At 39.9% G+C, this 18,487-nt stretch overlaps 1 long non-coding RNA gene across 2 annotated transcripts; it reads right to left on the reverse strand.

The window, feature by feature from the left end:
- Nucleotides 1-8,731: 8,731 nt before the first annotated feature.
- On the reverse strand, nucleotides 8,732-17,948 carry LOC133035679 (uncharacterized). Of its 2 annotated transcripts, none has more exons than XR_009686819.1 (3): nucleotides 17,811-17,948; nucleotides 16,881-16,943; nucleotides 8,732-9,030 (listed from the first exon to the last, which is right to left on the reverse strand). It is a non-coding gene; the product is annotated as an uncharacterized LOC133035679 (long non-coding RNA). The 2 variants fall into 2 exon arrangements; XR_009686818.1 differs by lacking the exon at nucleotides 8,732-9,030 and adding an exon at nucleotides 16,176-16,404.
- Between the last annotated feature and the right edge of the window lie 539 nt (nucleotides 17,949-18,487).

Genomic DNA, 18,487 nt, shown 5'->3' on the forward strand with positions numbered 1-18,487 from the left:
AACCATCCATAAGGGGGATGAAGTCTAGCGTCTCGAGGTTATATTGAAAACATTTAACTATTGTAAGACAACCAATGGAGATCAAATGTCCTAATAATAATAAAGCTCATTATTTTTAAAAAAAATGTATTTTCTTCTAATATTTATTTTAAATATATATTTATTTAATTAAAATTTCCAATTTAGAATGAAAAATTCTAAATATAAATTTTAATTTAATATTTATAAATTTTTACTTCGATGGATATGAAAATAACACAAATTATTTCCATCTCAGTAATAATTTCCAATATATATTTAGAAAAATATTCAATTTAAGTTGTTTCAAAATTAATTTAAATTAATTTACAACTCAAATTTAATTTTCTATAAATATATATTGCATTTCGAAAAATTGAAGTATTTAAGAATACAATTTTCGAAATTGCTTGTTAAAATAAAATAAAAATAAATCCTGGAAAAAATTATTCTAATTTTATGTTGGCCCAAAATTAATTAATAAAATTAATTTACAACAAAAAATATAATTTTCCAATTTAATTGAATATTAAACAAAAATTTCAAATATTTAAGTATCATGATTAAGAATCAACTTAAATATTAATTTTCTATTTAATTAAATATGTAATGATCGCTCTAATAATTTGGATTAGTAAAGGCAATTAGCACTAATTTTTATTATTTTATTATTATTTGTGAATTTATTTAATAATGGATCCCAATATTTAGAAATAAATATTAGAGTTATAATTTCTCAATTTCGGAGATTTTATTAAATTCTAGGGGTATTATTTAGTTTATATGTGGAATATAATATTTTTGTAATTTTTGTTCGGCGACAACGGAAAATGCGATGGATGGCTAGATTGATCATATGGGTAAGTTTAGAACCTTATTTCTTGGTGGGAAACATTTTAAAGGAAATAATTATCGGGATTGAACGGGGTTATGGAATTTGACCATTTTACTCCTAGCTTTAGAAATACCTAAGTTATAACTTTAAGGGCATTTTTGTCATTTGAGTAAATGGGAGATAGGTGGCTGCCCTAGGTATTTGACACCTAGCATTTAACTTTCAGCAAAGGGTTTTAATTAAAACCTTTTCCTCAATTTAGAAAATCAAAGAAAGAAAAGAAAATTAAAAAAAAAAAGGGTCATTTTGAAAGAGAAGTTCTTTCTTCTCTCTCTCTCTTCGAAGGCAGCAAGAACAAGGGAGGGGGCTGCTGATTTTTGGTGATTTCAGCAAGGAAACTTTGGGAGATTCAAGTTAAGGTAAGCCCTAGTGAACCCCTCTTTAGTTTTTTAAGTTTTGCTTAGTTTGAAATGGTGACTTTGGGTTATAGGAGCTGTTAAGGTTTGATGTTTGTTTAGTTCGAATTCTAGGGTTTGTATGAGTTAATTTTAGTGCATAGCAGCTGGTGTAGTGAATGATTGTAAGTTTTAAGCAACTTTGAGCTTTGAATTCAAAGCTTTGGGCTTTAATGGCAACTTGGGTTTTGATGGCTTGTTCTGTGAATTACTGGTTGGAAATTATTGTTTATGCCCTAATTAGGTACTCTGGAAGGTTTCATTGCATTTGGTGGAAGATTGGGCATTGAATGAAAGGTTTTGGGAAACCTGGTGCAAACCGGCTAGCCGGTTTGCAGGGCCACAAAAACCGGCTAGCCGGTTTTGGCAGGGTTCCCCGGGCCTTTCATTTTCTCAATTTTTGCCATTCCGATGCCTCGGTTGGGTGTTTCCCCATTTCCAGAGTTAGAATAACCCATTAAGAGTATAGCAGAACCTAGGGTTTTGGTTTTGGGTTTCCCGGGATTAGGGTTTTGAATCATGTAACTTACCCGGTTTCAAAATGTGATTAGGGCATCCATCTAGCACGAGATTTCCGTTCAGGTCGGCCAGCACGTTTGAATTCGGAAAACAGGTAAGAACTGAATATAACGTGTGATATAAATATCTGGGTGTATGTATATGTATGATATATATATGCATGCTGTGTGTATCTTTGTATGTATTTGGGTGATATCATAGCGACACAACCATTGTGTCGGTTCAGCAGTACAGGCATTGTACTGGTTAAGAGTGTTATTCACCCTGGAAAGTATGTTTTGGTACTATCATAGCGACACAACCATTGTGTCGGTTCAGCAGTACAGGCATCGTACTGGTTAAGAGTGATATCATGGCCAATCATACTTTTGGATGCTATTGATGCTATCATAGCGGCAAAAACATAGTGCCAGTCCTACAGCACGATTATAGTGCTAGTAGGAGTGATATCATGGTCAGTAGCACAAGCAGTTAGAACGTTCTTGCTCATCTGTTAAGCCCTGTAGATAGGTGTATGGGCGCCTATTTACAGGTCGGAATTTTTGTGATATGTTATATGCATTTCTTACTGAGTCTGTCGACTCACAGTTTCTACTTTCATGTGTAGGTAAAGGAAAGGCGAAGGCTGAACAGGAGTGGACCTGAGCTCGGGTGAGATTGTACATGTCAAAGCAGCGCGACCTGGAGTGTTCGGTCTCGGGACATCTGGGAGTTGTATTTTGAAAGTCGCTGTGCGACCTGTAAATCTGTATATTTTGGAATGTATGCTTGAAAAGTAAAGTTTGTAAAGTTTTAAAAATCGGGATCCCGGCACTTGTAAACTTTTTATTAAATTACAAAGTTTAGTATTTAATGCAAAAGTTTTAATTTGACACGTTTTTCGGGAAATTTCTTTGATTAGCAAAGATTGCACAATTATTGAAAAAGCACTGTAGCGTGCCTTATCATTAGGGCGTTACAATTTTAGTATCAGAGTCGCCAGGTTTGTCTACCGAAGCTTGCTAAGATATGTACAATCTTCATCAGAGAAAGCTCGGTTCACGGTTCAGTAAGCCCGTACTTGTTTAGTATTTTCTTTTTAAAAGTTACGAATGTGAAAGCATGTTAGGAAGCATATTAGATTGTAATTATTTATGTTAAGTCCATTGCCTTAAAATCCTTAAGTGCGGTAGTAAGTATGTAATAGGCCGTTGCCTGACCAGACTGACTTACTAACTGACAGGTTAGTCTTATAAAATGGACACCTGGTGCTATATGGAGAGTCAGAGTAAAGTGGCCAGGGCTAGTAACGGTTGGCGAGAATGGAGTCCAAATTGTCCCCGTAACCAAGGTGAAATCTCTTGGAGGGCTTCCGACGGGAGTGATGGTTATCCGTCACAGGCTCCGTTGGATTTGGAGCAAAGGTTTGCAAAAATGGAAGCTGTGATTCAACGACATGAAGAAGAGATTCAGAGGTTGAAACAGCAAAGGTCTCCTGTAGTACCTTTACCGCATATGCCAATCATTTTTGATTCGGTATTACCCGCGAAGCATGGAATGGCTGGTACTCTGGAACCATTACATGGAAAGATTTGGATCCAAGAACCTTCAGACTTTCAGGGAGGTTCAAATGTGGAGAATGCTTCTTGGACTGAAAGCCCTGAGGAAATTATTATGAGACCTCAGGAGATTATGGCAGAGGGTCAGAATATTACCTGCCTGAATCCAGATTATGGTGAAAGTGGTAGGAGCTCCATGATTGAGCAAAAGAGGAAACCTACGTCATCAGTGGTGGGTTTAAGACAGAACAAGCGGTTCCGAAGGTTTCAAGGAAAGGGAGGACGTCAGGGTTATTCTTACCCTGAGTGCCCACGTTGCATGAAACACCATCCCGGAGAATGCAACCGAAAGGTATGTTTTCAATGTGGCAAGGTTGGGCATTTTAAGAAAGATTGCCCACAGGTGGAGAAAGAAGAACAAGAGCAGAAAGCGGTATTTGTTCCTACCCCGGTGAATGCTAATGCTCAAACTGATGATGCAGTAAGCCCTTCTGTAGTGGCAGGTCAGTTCCTTGTAAACGACTTCTTTTATATTGTGTTATTTGATTAGGAAGCTACATATTCATATGTAGCTATGAGAATAATTCATTTTTGGGTAGGCCTTGGGATATTTTAGAAAGAGGGTTTGGAACCCGAGTGCCTAGTGGGGAGTTGGTGGTCTCCAATAGGCGTATTAGGTCTATGCCAGTTAGGATCAAAGATAGGGAGTTGAGCGTTGATCGTATAGAACTGGAACTAACTGAGTTTGATATTATACTGGGAATGGATTTTTATCCAAGTATTCGGCCAGTATAGATTGTAGGCGTAAAATGGTGATTTTTCAGCCGGAAGGTGAAGATTCATTTGTTTATGTTGGATCGGTTCAAGGGTCTCGGATCCCGGTTATTTCTGTGCTTAGAGCTAGGGATTTACTATGCAATGGTTGTGTAGGATTTCTAGCGGTGGTATTTGACTTCAGCAGACCTGAAACATTTGGGCCTGAGGTAGTCCGGGTAGTGAAAGATTTTCTTGATGTGTTTCCCGAGGAGTTGCCGGGATTGCCGCCACAGCGAGAGATTGATTTTGTTATTGATTTGGCACCTGGAGTCGAACCTGTTTCTAAAGCTCCATATAGGATGGCTCCAGCAGAACTCAAGGAGCTTAAGTTGCAACTTCAGGGGATGCTGGACATTGGGTTTATTCGACCCAGTGTATCGCCCTGGGGAGCTCCGGTTCTCTTTGTGAAAAAGAAAGATGGTTCCCTCAGAATGTGTATTGATTATCGGGAACTTAACAAGCTGACGATTAAGAATAAGTACCCGTTGCCCAGAATCGACGATTTGTTCGATCAGCTTCAGGGAAAGACTGTGTTTTCAAAGATTGATTTACGGTCGGGTTATCACCAACTCAGAATTCGGGAGGAGGACATACCGAAGACTGCTTTTAGAACCAGATATGGGCACTATGAGTTTCTGGTAATGTCATTCGGATTGACTAATGCTCCTGCGGCCTTTATGGATCTCATGAATAGGGTGTTCAAGGATTTCCTCGATAACTGCGTTATAGTGTTTATCGATGACATTATTGTATACTCTCGGTCAGAAGAGGAGCACGAGCATCATCTTCGAATGGTGTTACAATGACTTAGGGATCACAAGCTGTATGCCAAGTTCAAAAAGTGCGAATTCTGGTTGTCTGAAATGTCCTTTCTGGGACATATTGTTGGGAAGAATGGAATTATGGTCGATCCAAACAAGGTGGAATCAGTGAAGAATTGACCGAGACCCAAGTCTGTGACGAAAATTTGAAGTTTTCTCGGGTTAGCAGGGTATTATCGACGTTTCGTCGAAGGATTTTCTAAACTTTTTATGCCCCTAACCGAATTGTCTAAGAAAAATCAGAGATTTGTGTGGTCAGATAAGTGTGAGTCAAGCTTTCAGGAGTTGAAGTAACGTTTGATAACAGCTCCGGTGTTAGGTTTGCCATCAGATCAAGAGAAATTTGTGGTTTAATTTGATGCGTCCAGATAAGGTCTGGGATGTGTGCTGATGCAAGCTGACAGAGTCTTAACCTTTGCCTCTCGTCAACTGAAAGATTATGAGCAGCGTTATCCAACTCATGATTTAGAGCTCGCTGCTGTGGTTTTTGCTCTAAAGATTTGGCGACATTATTTTTATGGTGAAAAGCGTGAGATTTATGCTGATCATAAGTGTCTTAAATACTGTATCACCCCGGGAAAGCCAATGTTGTAACTAATACTTTAAGCAGAAAAAGGTCTCGTGCAAGTTTATACCCCAGTTATGATAGTCCCTCAACTAGCCTCGGAAATGGTTAGTGCAGGGATTGAGTTCATGGTCGGGAAATTATATAATGTAGCACTCCAATCTGATCTGTTAGAGAGAATCAGAAAGGCATAGCGGGAAGATCCTGAGCTAGTTGAGGTTCGAGACAAAGTAATAACTGGTCGGCCTAGAGGCTTTTCAGTCTCGAACAATGAAATGTTGTTATATAAAGCTCGAGTTTGAGTTCCTAGTGTGGGTGAGCTTAAGAAAGAGATACTTGATGAAGCTCACACCACGCCTTATTCGTTGCATCCGGGAACCACCAAGATATATCAGGATTTAAAACCCTACTTCTGGTGGTATGGGATGAAAAGAGATGTGGTGGACTACGTGTCCAAGTGTTTAACCTACCAGCAGATTAAGGCTGAACATCAGAGGCCGGCAGGGTTATTACAGCCTTTAGTCCTTCCAGAATGGAAGTGGGAGGACGTCGCAATGGACTTTGTAACTGGTTTGCCTAGAACTACTGAAATGTATGATTCTGTTTGGGTTATCGTGGACAGATTCACAAAGTCAGCTCACTTCTTACCAGTGAAAGTTACATATTCAGTGGATCAATATGCTGAATTGTATGTGAAGGAGATAGTTTGTCTCCATGGAGCCCGTAAATCCATTGTATCAGACAGGGATCCAAAGTTCACATCGAAGTTTTGGGTGAGTCTTCAGAAGGCTATGGGTACCAAGTTAAAGTCTAGTACAACCTTTCACCCTCAGACTGATGGTCAATCAGAAAGAACTATTCAGATTTTAGAAGACCTACTGCGAGCCTGTGTCATGGACTTTGAGGGTTCATGGAGTAGGTACTTGCCTTTAATTGAATTCTCCTACAACAATAGCTACCAGAGTACAATAGGGATGGCTCCCTATGAGATGTTATATGGTAGAAAATGTCGTTCTCCTATTCATTGGGACGAGACAGGAGAAAGGAAGTACTCGGGTCCGGGGTAGTGCAGAGGACCAATGAAGCTATTGATACGATCAAGGCTCGGATGCTTCTTTGCTCAAAGCAGGCAGAAAAGTTATGCTGATCCGAAGCATAGAGATGTTACATTTCAGTGTGGAAACATGTTTTCCTGCGGGTTTCACCAATGAAGGGTATTAGACGCTTCGGGAAGAAGGGTAAGTTAAGCCCTAGGTTCATTGGGCCATTTCAGATACTCGAGAAGGTCGGGCAGGTAACATATCGGCTAGCAGCGTTATTGGCTGTTCATAACGTATTTCACATATCTATGTTGAGGAAATACGTATCAGACCCGACCATGTCTTGAGTTATGAAGCCCTTGAACTGCAACTAGATTTATTCTATGAGGAGCAACCTGCACAGATTTTGGATAAAAAGGAAAAAGTTATTCGGAATAAGACTATTGGACTGGTTAAAGTACTCTGGAGGAATAGTAAGGTGGAAGAAGCCACCTGAGAATCGGGGTCGGATATAAGGACTCAACATCCAGAGCTATTCAAGTTAGATTTCGGGGACGAAATCCTTTTAACGGGGGAATAATTGTAATGATCGCTCTTATAATTTGGATTAGTAAAGGCAATTAGCACTAATTTTTATTATTTTATTATTATGTGTGAATTTATTTAATAATGGATCCCAATATTTAGAAATAAATATTAGAGTTATAATTTCTCAATTTCGGAGATTTTATTAAATTCTAGGGGTATTATTTAGTTTATATGTGGAATATAATATTTTTGTAATTTTTGTTCGGCGACAACGGAAAATGCGATGGATGGCTAGATTGATCATATGGGTAAGTTTAGAACCTTATTTCTTGGTGGGAAACATTTTAAAGGAAATAATTATCGGGATTGAGCGGGGTTATGGAATTTGACCATTTTACCCCTAGCTTTAGAAATACCTAAGTTATAACTTTAAGGGCATTTTTGTCATTTGAGTAAATGGGAGATAGGTGGCTGCCCTAGGTATTTGACACCTAGCATTTAACTTTCAGCAAAGGGTTTTAATTAAAACCTTTTCCTCAATTTAGAAAATCAAAGAAAGAAAAGAAAATTAAAAAAAAAAGGGGTCATTTTGAAAGAGAAGTTCTTTCTTCTCTCTCTCTCTTCGAAGGCAGCAAGAACAAGGGAGGGGGCTGCTGATTTTTGGTGATTTCAGCAAGGAAACTTTGGGAGATTCAAGTTAAGGTAAGCCCTAGTGAACCCCTCTTTAGTTTTTTAAGTTTTGCTTAGTTTGAAATGGTGACTTTGGGTTATAGGAGCTGTTAAGGTTTGATGTTTGTTTAGTTCGAATTCTAGGGTTTGTATGAGTTAATTTTAGTGCATAGCAGCTGGTGTAGTGAATGATTGTAAGTTTTATGCAACTTTGAGCTTTGAATTCAAAGCTTTGGGCTTTAATGGCAACTTGGGTTTTGATGGCTTGTTCTGTGAATTACTGGTTGGAAATTATTGTTTATGCCCTAATTAGGTACTCTGGAAGGTTTCATTGCATTTGGTGGAAGATTGGGCATTGAATGAAAGGTTTTGGGAAACCTGGTGCAAACCGGCTAGCCGGTTTGCAGGGCCACAAAAACCGGCTAGCCGGTTTTGGCAGGGTTCCCCGGGCCTTTCATTTTCTCAATTTTTGCCATTCCGATGCCTCGGTTGGGTGTTTCCCCATTTCCAGAGTTAGAATAACCCATTAAGAGTATAGCAGAACCTAGGGTTTTGGTTTTGGGTTTCCCGGGATTAGGGTTTTGAATCATGTAACTTACCCGGTTTCAAAATGTGATTAGGGCATCCATCTAGCACGAGATTTCCGTTCAGGTCGGCCAGCACGTTTGAATTCGGAAAACAGGTAAGAACTGAATATAACGTGTGATATAAATATCTGGGTGTATGTATATGTATGATATATATATATATGCATGCTGTGTGTATCTTTGTATGTATTTGGGTGATATCATAGCGACACAACCATTGTGTCGGTTCAGCAGTACAGGCATTGTACTGGTTAAGAGTGTTATTCACCTGTGAAAGTATGTTTTGGTACTATCATTGTAACGCCCTAAATAATTAGGCATGCTACTCAAAATACTTATGAAGCCCTAATCCCCTAACCGGGATTACTAATTAAAATAGCGCAGAATTTAAACTTTTAAATTAAACAGACTGAAAATAAACTTGTAATATATTTAAACTTTTCAAAATAGTTGGGATCCCAAAAATATTTACAAACTTATTACAAGTTCTTTCTTACTAGCCGACCTAAGCGGCAAAACAGAATACAAAAGTCAACACTGTGAGACCCATAACCCGCTTGGTCTGAAGTGGCATGAACATGTACATTCTTCGCCCTGCTCCTGAAACTCATGGCTGATCAGCTAATGCCTTACCCTTTCCTGCACAGTAGAGCACCCGTGAGCCAAGCCCAGCAAGACAGTATAAATCATAACAAATATATTATGCTCATTCACATATGTCTGTATAGCACAGACCTGATCATTATTTCATCATGCCCATTTATGTCTACGTGGCGTAGACCTATGTGTTGCGCTCACACATCTAATTAAATCTACGTGACGTAGACCCACGTGTTACTCTCACACGTCTAAATACATTAAGGCCTTAGAAGCGGTTCATCTCGGTTATGAGTACCGAGTCCAACGTGATTATGCCTTGAGCACATAATCCTTAAATCACATTTCAATTAACATGGCATGGCATTTATACACATATATCACTAGGGTAATAACCCTAGGCTATTAAACCGTTCCTATTAGGGTAATAACCCTAATCCCGGTTACTTAACATTCATGCATATCATTCTCAACATAAGCACCACTGCGCATACTCTACGTGCTAATCACTGTCTTACCTGTTGTCTCGCAATAGTAGAGATTCCAAATCCCCGGGTGCTCCCGACCGTGTGCCGTAATCCTAGTCACACACAATCCGGGATTTTCACAAATAGGGTTAACCCCTGATTTCACATTCATAAAATAAATTCATGGCATTTCAAATACAGATAATCACATAGAGCTCGAAAAGAGCTTTCCAACGGTATAAAGAACGTCCCAAACGGAGTACCGAGTCAAAAGTTATGGCCAAAACAAATTTCAGCATTTCCCGATGAACTCCAACCGGAATTCCGGATGAACCAACCAGAATTCCGGTTGTCTAGGCAGAGAACACGAAATTTCTCAATCTTTAAACCCCCAAAACTCACTCAAATCATCCCCAAACATTCCCAAACTTTCCAGAGCATCAATATATGTCATAATAAACATATTCCACAACTTAAACCCAACAATTGCACTAAAAATCAAAAAGTGCCATTAAAGCACCAAGCTTGAGTTCCATGAACTCAAGCTTGCTTTTCACAACCAAAATCACAATTAATCCACTTAGAGCAGCTAGGAAATATTATAGGGTCTAAAACACATATTTATGCATCAAAATCCAACAATAAACCCCATAATTTCAGATTGTAAAAATCAACTTAAAATTATGTTCAAACTCCAAAACTTCAAGCTCTAAACTTGAGCTTCAACTCAACCAACTCAATCAATTTTCCAGCTGCAAACACTTTCAAAAATCTGAATTCAAGACATGAAAATAACCCTAAAATTTATCTAGAGCTCAATCAAACACCCAAGCAAGGATTCAAGCATCACATACTCAAATTCAACAAAACTAACTTCAATTCCTTTACACATGCAATCTCAAGAACATTAGCACAAACTTATGCTTTTACAACACTCAAATTCAGAAGTAAAAATCAAGATTAAAGTCATAGGAAACTACCTCAAACTCAAACCAAGAGTAAGCTCAAAGTTCTACAATTATCAAGCTCCAAAACCACCAAACATCAAGCACTTTTCTTCAATCCTTAAAATTGAAAATCAAGAGAGCAAGAGAGGGAGAGAGGGTCGGGTAAGAGAGAGGAATAACACCAGAAATTAATCCATTTTTTTTTTTAAAGAAATTCATCTTTATCCATCATAGAAAATAAAGGTCAAATGACCAAAGTGCCCTTAAGGCCAAAACACACATGATCACCCTCACAAGGGTAAAATAGTCATTCAATACTCAATTAATTTCAAATAAATTTCAGATTATCATTCATCAAATAAAATGCCAAATAATCAATCCAATTTACATTTCGGGCCCGAACCCGGTTCGGCCCGAAATTCCCGGTTGTGACTATACCGCGCTAACCTGTCAGAACACACCTGAAAAGACAACACAGGCATACTATATAATAATATAGTTATATTAAGCACGTAATTAAATTAATTTCATCATTTTACCCTTCTCGGGTCATAATTACCAAAATGCCCCTGGCTCACCAACGGGGTCTTTAATATATTAAAATTCATATAAATCACATATATTGAATTATATAATAATATAATTCCTCCATTATACATAATTATCTAGTTAGGGTTTTGCTAATCCATTTCTTAATTCCGGGTATTACAATTACCCCCTCCTTATAGAAATTTCGTCCCGAAATTTACCTGAACAACTCCGGATATTTCTGCTGCATATCCGTCTCGAGTTCCCAGGTTGCCTCTTCTACTTTACTGTTCATCCACAGTACTTTCACCAGTGCCACTGTCTTGCTTCTCAAGACTTTTTCTCTTCTATCAAGTATCTGCACTGGTTGTTCCTCGTATGACAAGTCCGGCTGAAGTTCCAATGCTTCATAACTCAGAACATGGGACGAGTCTGAGACATATTTCCGAAGCATTGAAACATGAAACACATTATGTACAGCTGCCAGCGCTGGGGGCATAGCCAACCTGTACGCTACTTGCCCTATCCTCTCAAGGATTTCAAAAGGTCCAATGAACCTCGGGCTAAGCTTTCCTTTCTTCCCAAAGCGTTTTATGCCTTTCATCGGAGATATTCGGAGAAATACCATGTCCCCGACTTGAAAATCAATATCTCGACGCTTTGGATCGGCATAACTCTTTTGCCTACTCTGAGCCACGAGCATTCGCGCTCTAATCTTATCAACTGCCTCACTTGTTTTCTGAACAGCTTCGGGACCCAAGAACTTTCTTTCACCCACTTCATCCCAGTGAATGGGCGATCTACATTTTCTTCCATATAAAAGTTCATAGGGAGCCATCCCGATTGTTGCCTGATAGCTGTTATTATAAGAAAACTCGATCAGGGGAAGGTACTTTACCCATGATCCCTCAAAGTCAAGCACACATGCCCGTAGCATGTCCTCTAAAATCTGAATGGTCCTCTCGGATTGCTCATCCGTCTGAAGATGAAAAGCTGTGCTGAACTTTAACTGAGTTCCCATAGCTCGATGCAGATTCTCCCAGAATCTCGATGTAAACTTCGGATCTCTATCCGACACAATGGACTTTGGGACACCGTGCAGACGAACAATTTCTCTAACATATAATTCAGCATACTGATCAATGGAGAAATTCGTCCGAACAGGTAAAAAGTGAGCAGACTTTGTAAACCTGTCCACTATGACCCACACAGAGTCAAATTGTCCCGTGGTTCTAGGCATACCTACCACGAAGTCCATAGCTATATCTTCCCATTTCCATTCTGGTATTTTCAGTGGTTGCAGCAACCCTGCAGGTCGCTGGTGTTCAGCTTTCACTTGCTGACATGTAAGGCACTTTGCAACATACTCAGCGATGTCATTCTTCATGCCTGGCCACCAAAACATGGCTTTCAGGTCTTGGTACATCTTTGTCGACCCTGGATGAACTGAATAAGGAGTCGTGTGAGACTCATCCATGATCTCTTTCTTGATGTTTTCATTCATAGGCACACAAACACGACTTCCAAATTTCAACATTCCCGTTTCATCTACTGAGAAATCACTAGCCTTCCCAGCCAAAACCCTAGCTCGGGTTTTTATCAACTCTGAATCTTGCTTTTGTGCTTCTTTAATTCTCTCTAAAAGAGTGGATTGTAGGGTAATATTACCCAATTGCCCCACAACCAACTCAATCTGAGCTCGAGTCATTTCATTTGCTAACTGTCGGGAGATTTGCTTCATAGTACTCAACTGACTCTGACCTTTTCTACTCAAAGCGTCAGCAACCACATTGGCTTTACCAGGATGATAAAGGATCTCACAATCATAATCCTTCACCAATTCTAGCCAACGTCTTTGTCTCATATTCAAGTCCTTCTGGGTGAAGAAGTATTTCAGACTTTTATGATCAGTGTATATCTCACATTTCTCGCCATAAAGGTAATGCCGCCAAATCTTTAGCGCAAATACCACTGCTGCGAGTTCTAAATCGTGAGTAGGGTACCTCTGCTCGTACTCCTTTAACTGTCGAGAAGCATAAGCTATTACCCTCCCAGCCTGCATAAGCACACAGCCGAGACCCTGTCTCGAGGCATCACAATATACCACAAACTTTTCCTTATCTGAAGGAAGAGTTAGTACAGGAGCGGTAATCAAGCGTTGCTTTAACTCCAGGAAACTTTTCTCACACCGATCAGTCCAAACAAACTTCTGGTTCTTTCGGGTCAGCTCCGTTAAGGGTACAACAATCTTTGAAAAACCCTCAACGAACCGACGATAATAACCAGCCAAACCCAGAAAACTTCTGACCTCTGTAGCTGACTTCGGTATTGGCCAATCCCGTACAGCTTCAATTTTAGCTGGATCCACCATGATCCCATCTTTATCCACTATGTGCCCCAAAAATGAGACACGAGATAACCAGAATTCACACTTTTTGAACTTAGCATAAAGCTTGTGATCCCGTAATCTTTGCAAAACCACTCTGAGATGCAACTCATGCTCTTCTTCTGTCTCAGAGTACACCAAAATGTCATCGATAAACACAATCACAAACCTATCCAGGTAATCCTTAAACACCCGATTCATCAAATCCATGAATGCCGCCGGGGCATTAGTGAGTCCAAAAGACATCACAAGAAATTCATAGTGTCCATACCGAGTACGAAACGCAGTTTTTGGGATATCTTCCTCTCAAATTCTCAGCTGATGATAGCCTGAGCGAAGATCAGTCTTGGAAAAGACCGTCTTCCCCTTCAGTTGATCAAACAGATCATCAATTCGAGGTAAAGGATACTTGTTCTTAATGGTAAGCTTGTTCAACTCCCGGTAGTCAATACACAATCGCAGGGTTCCGTCTTTCTTCTTCACAAACAAAACCGGAGCACCCCAAGGTGAGTAGCTCGGTCTGATGAATCCCAGATTCAGTAACTCTTGCAATTGTATCTTCAATTCCTTCAACTCAGTTGGAGCCATTCGGTACGGTGCCTTAGACACTGGATCCACTCCCGGAGCCAATTCAATAACAAATTCAATTTCCCGAACAGGTGGCAATCCCGGCAAATCTTCTGGAAAGACATCAAGGAACTCACATACCAATCTCGTATTCTCAGGCCCCGATGTCACAGGTTGGCTAGTGTCCACTGTAGTAACTATGAACCCTAGACAACCTCTACCCATCAGGTCTTTAGCTTTCAACAGTGATATTCTCGGTATGCGTGCCCCTTGAACTTTACCCACGAACACCACTGGGTTAGCACCGTCGGGCTCAAACACCACCATCTTCCGTTTGCAGTCAATCATCGCTCCATATTTAGACAGAAAATCCATTCCCAGGATTATGTCAAAATCAGATAATTGCAGCTCAATTAGATTGGCGGTCAACTCACAACCGTCAATCCAAAAAGACAAGGACCGAATCCACCTTGTGGATATTATCAGGTCTCCCGAGGGTAACAGGGTTCCAAACCCCGAAACATAAATATCACATGGCTTATGTAAACTTTCTATCACTCTACTCGATACATATGAATGAGTAGCTCCCGAATCAAATAACACAGTATAAGCACAACCATTAATAGATAACTGACCTGTCACAACTGACGGACTAGCATTAGCATCTGCCTGAGTTATAGTGAAAAGTCGCCCCGGGTTCTGAGCAACATTCTTCTTAGGCTCTTCTCTCTTGGCTTGGGGACAGTCTCTGATAAAGTGTCCCACCATGCCACACTGGAAACATGCCTTGGCTCGGCACTCACCAGGATGATGCTTCTTGCATTTAGAACATTCTGGATATGATCGGAATGAGGACCCGCGACCCTGACGGCCACCTCTGTTTCCCCGAAACTTTCTATTTCCCCCGAAGCTCCGAAGCCTCGGCCTTCCATTTGTGCTCGTGGTTGCCACCGTCGGTCCCCTTACCGACATTACCACCGGCAGAGGGTTTGATGCCATGGCGGCATCCTTTGCGGCCTCGCTCCTTCATTACTTGCCGCTCGGCCTCCTCAGCAATTAAGGCCAAGTCTACCACTCTCTTATACAGAGTGTCATGTGATGTGGTAATCTTCAAGTCCCGACTAATTGTAGCATTTAGTCCTCGAACATATTTCTGCTTTCTGGTAAAATCTGTAGGCACCAGATCACCAACAAATTTAGATAACCGATCGAAGTCCAGAGTATATTCAGCCACAGACATTTTCCCCTGAGTCAACTTCACAAAATCTTCTTGGTGTGAAGTCCTCACTGCAACGTTATAAAACTTTTCTTCAAAAAGTTTCTTGAACTCTTCCCATGTCATGACACTGACATCTCGAGTCTGATTCACTATATCCCACCATACGCGGGCATGATCTTGAAACATAAAGGCCGCACAATTCACCCTCTCGCTCCCGTCACCCCCATATTATCGAGGATACGGGTAACGGTGCTCATCCATTGATCGGCCTTAATAATATCAATGCCTCCCGTAAAAGCCGAGGTTGCGGCTTCACAAACCGCTCGAACACGTAGTCCCGTGCGGCATAATATACCCTTGGTTACCCACCACCGGCACAGAGCCGGTGGTAACCCTTGATTCACCGGGGCAGCTTGTTGCCTTAAACGTCGCAACTCTTCCTCTTGACGAAGTATGACACTTCGCATTTCATGAAACATCCGCCGCGCCGGCCAGGAGGATTAGCATTAACGGCCCCCGCATTATCCCCTGGATTTTGCGGAGGTGGAGGCAGTGCTGGTGGATCGGTTTGGGTAACCTCGGGCTCTACTTGCTCGCCCTGTGGTCTAGATGATTGCGGAGGGTCCATTACTAGTACCCCTGTAATCAACAACCCCAGCGAGTTAAGCACCAATACCACACTCACGCACTTATTGCCTTAAACCCTAACTCATCTATTTACCTCATACATATTTACATAAACAAATAGCATTTATAGCATGGCATCACATAACACATACATACTCTAGATGCTTGCATACTGCCTAAAATGGAAAGCGGTAAACAGATGATCACACATACAGTCAAGTATTTACTCTCAATACTTACTGCACCATGAGTCAAGCCTATCTCTCGACGACGAATGTACATGTTCTACGGCCTACAGGAAGTTTAAAAACCTTGGCGCTCTGATACCAAATTGTAACGCCCTAAATAATTAGGCACGCTACTCAAAATACTTATGAAGCCCTAATCCCCTAACCGGGATTACTAATTAAAATAGCGCAGAATTTAAACTTTTAAATTAAACAGACTGAAAATAAACTTGTAATATATTTAAACTTTTCAAAATAGTTGGGATCCCAAAAATATTTACAAACTTATTACAAGTTCTTTCTTACTAGCCGACCTAAGCGGCAAAACAGAATACAAAAGTCAACACTGTTAGACCCATAACCCGCTTGGTCTGAAGTGGCATGAACATGTACATTCTTCGTCCTGCTCCTGAAACTCATGGCTGATCAGCTAATGCCTTACCCTTTCCTGCACAGTAGAGCACCCGTGAGCCAAGCCCAGCAAGACAGTATAAATCATAACAAATATATTATGCTCATTCACATATGTCTGTATAGCACAGACCTGATCATTATTTCATCATGCCCATTTATGTCTACGTGGCGTAGACCTATGTGTTGCGCTCACACATCTAATTAAATCTACGTGACGTAGACCCACGTGTTACTCTCACACGTCTAAATACATTAAGGCCTTAGAAGCGGTTCATCTCGGTTATGAGTACCGAGTCCAACGTGATTATGCCTTGAGCACATAATCCTTAAATCACATTTCAATTAACATGGCATGGCATTTATACACATATATCACTAGGGTAATAACCCTAGGCTATTAAACCGTTCCTATTAGGGTAATAACCCTAATCCCGGTTACTTAACATTCATGCATATCATTCTCAACATAAGCGCCACTGCGCATACTCTACGTGCTAATCACTGTCTTACCTGTTGTCCCGCAATAGTAGAGATTCCAAATCCCCGGGTGCTCCTGACCAGGTGCCGGTAATCCTAGTCACACACAATCCGGGATTTTCACAAATAGGGTTAACCCCTGATTTCACATTCATAAAATAAATTCATGGCATTTCAAATACAGATAATCACATAGAGCTCGAAAAGAGCTTTCCAACGGTATAAAGAACGTCCCAAACGGAGTACCGAGTCAAAAGTTATGGCCAAAACAAATTTCAGCATTTCCCGATGAACTCCAACCGGAATTCCGGATGAACCAACCGGAATTCCGGTTGTCTGGGCAGAGAACACGAAATTTCTCAATCTTTAAACCCCCAAAACTCACTCAAATCATCCCCAAACATTCCCAAACTTTCCAGAGCATCAATATATGTCATAATAAACATATTCCACAACTTAAACCCAACAATTGCACTAAAAATCAAAAAGTGCCATTAAAGCACCAAGCTTGAGTTCCATGAACTCAAGCTTGCTTTTCACAACCAAAATCACAATTAATCCACTTAGAGCAGCTAGGAAATATTATAGGGTCTAAAACACATATTTATGCATCAAAATCCAACAATAAACCCCATAATTTCAGATTGTAAAAATCAACTTAAAATTATGTTCAAACTCCAAAACTTCAAGCTCTAAACTTGAGCTTCAACTCAACCAACTCAATCAATTTTCCAGCTGCAAACACTTTCAAAAATCTGAATTCAAGACATGAAAATAACCCTAAAATTTATCTAGAGCTCAATCAAACACCCAAGCAAGGATTCAAGCATCACATACTCAAATTCAACAAAACTAACTTCAATTCCTTTACACATGCAATCTCAAGAAAATTAGCACAAACTTATGCTTTTACAACACTCAAATTCAGAAGTAAAAATCAAGATTAAAGTCATAGGAAACTACCTCAAACTCAAACCAAGAGTAAGCTCAAAGTTCTACAATTATCAAGCTCCAAAACCACCAAACATCAAGCACTTTTCTTCAATCCTTAAAATTGAAAATCAAGAGAGCAAGAGAGGGAGAGAGGGTCGGGTAAGAGAGAGGAATAACACCAGAAATTAATCCATTTTTTTTTAAAGAAATTCATCTTTATCCATCATAGAAAATAAAGGTCAAATGACCAAAGTGCCCTTAAGGCCAAAACACACATGATCACCCTCACAAGGGTAAAATAGTCATTCAATACTCAATTAATTTCAAATAAATTTCAGATTATCATTCATCAAATAAAATGCCAAATAATCAATCCAATTTACATTTCGGGCCCGAACCCGGTTCGACCCGAAATTCCCGGTTGTGACTATACCGCGCTAACCTGTCAGAACACACCTGAAAAGACAACACAGGCATACTATATAATAATATAGTTATATTAAGCACGTAATTAAATTAATTTTATCATTTTACCCTTCTCGGGTCATAATTACCACAATGCCCCTGGCTCACCAACGGGGTCTTTAATATATTAAAATTCATATAAATCACATATATTGAATTATATAATAATATAATTCCTCCATTATACATAATTATCTAGTTAGGGTTTTGCTAATCCATTTCTTAATTCCGGGTATTACAAT

The sequence above is a fragment of the Cannabis sativa genome, chromosome 3 (assembly GCF_029168945.1).
Source record: "Cannabis sativa cultivar Pink pepper isolate KNU-18-1 chromosome 3, ASM2916894v1, whole genome shotgun sequence".
NCBI lineage: Eukaryota > Viridiplantae > Streptophyta > Magnoliopsida > Rosales > Cannabaceae > Cannabis > Cannabis sativa.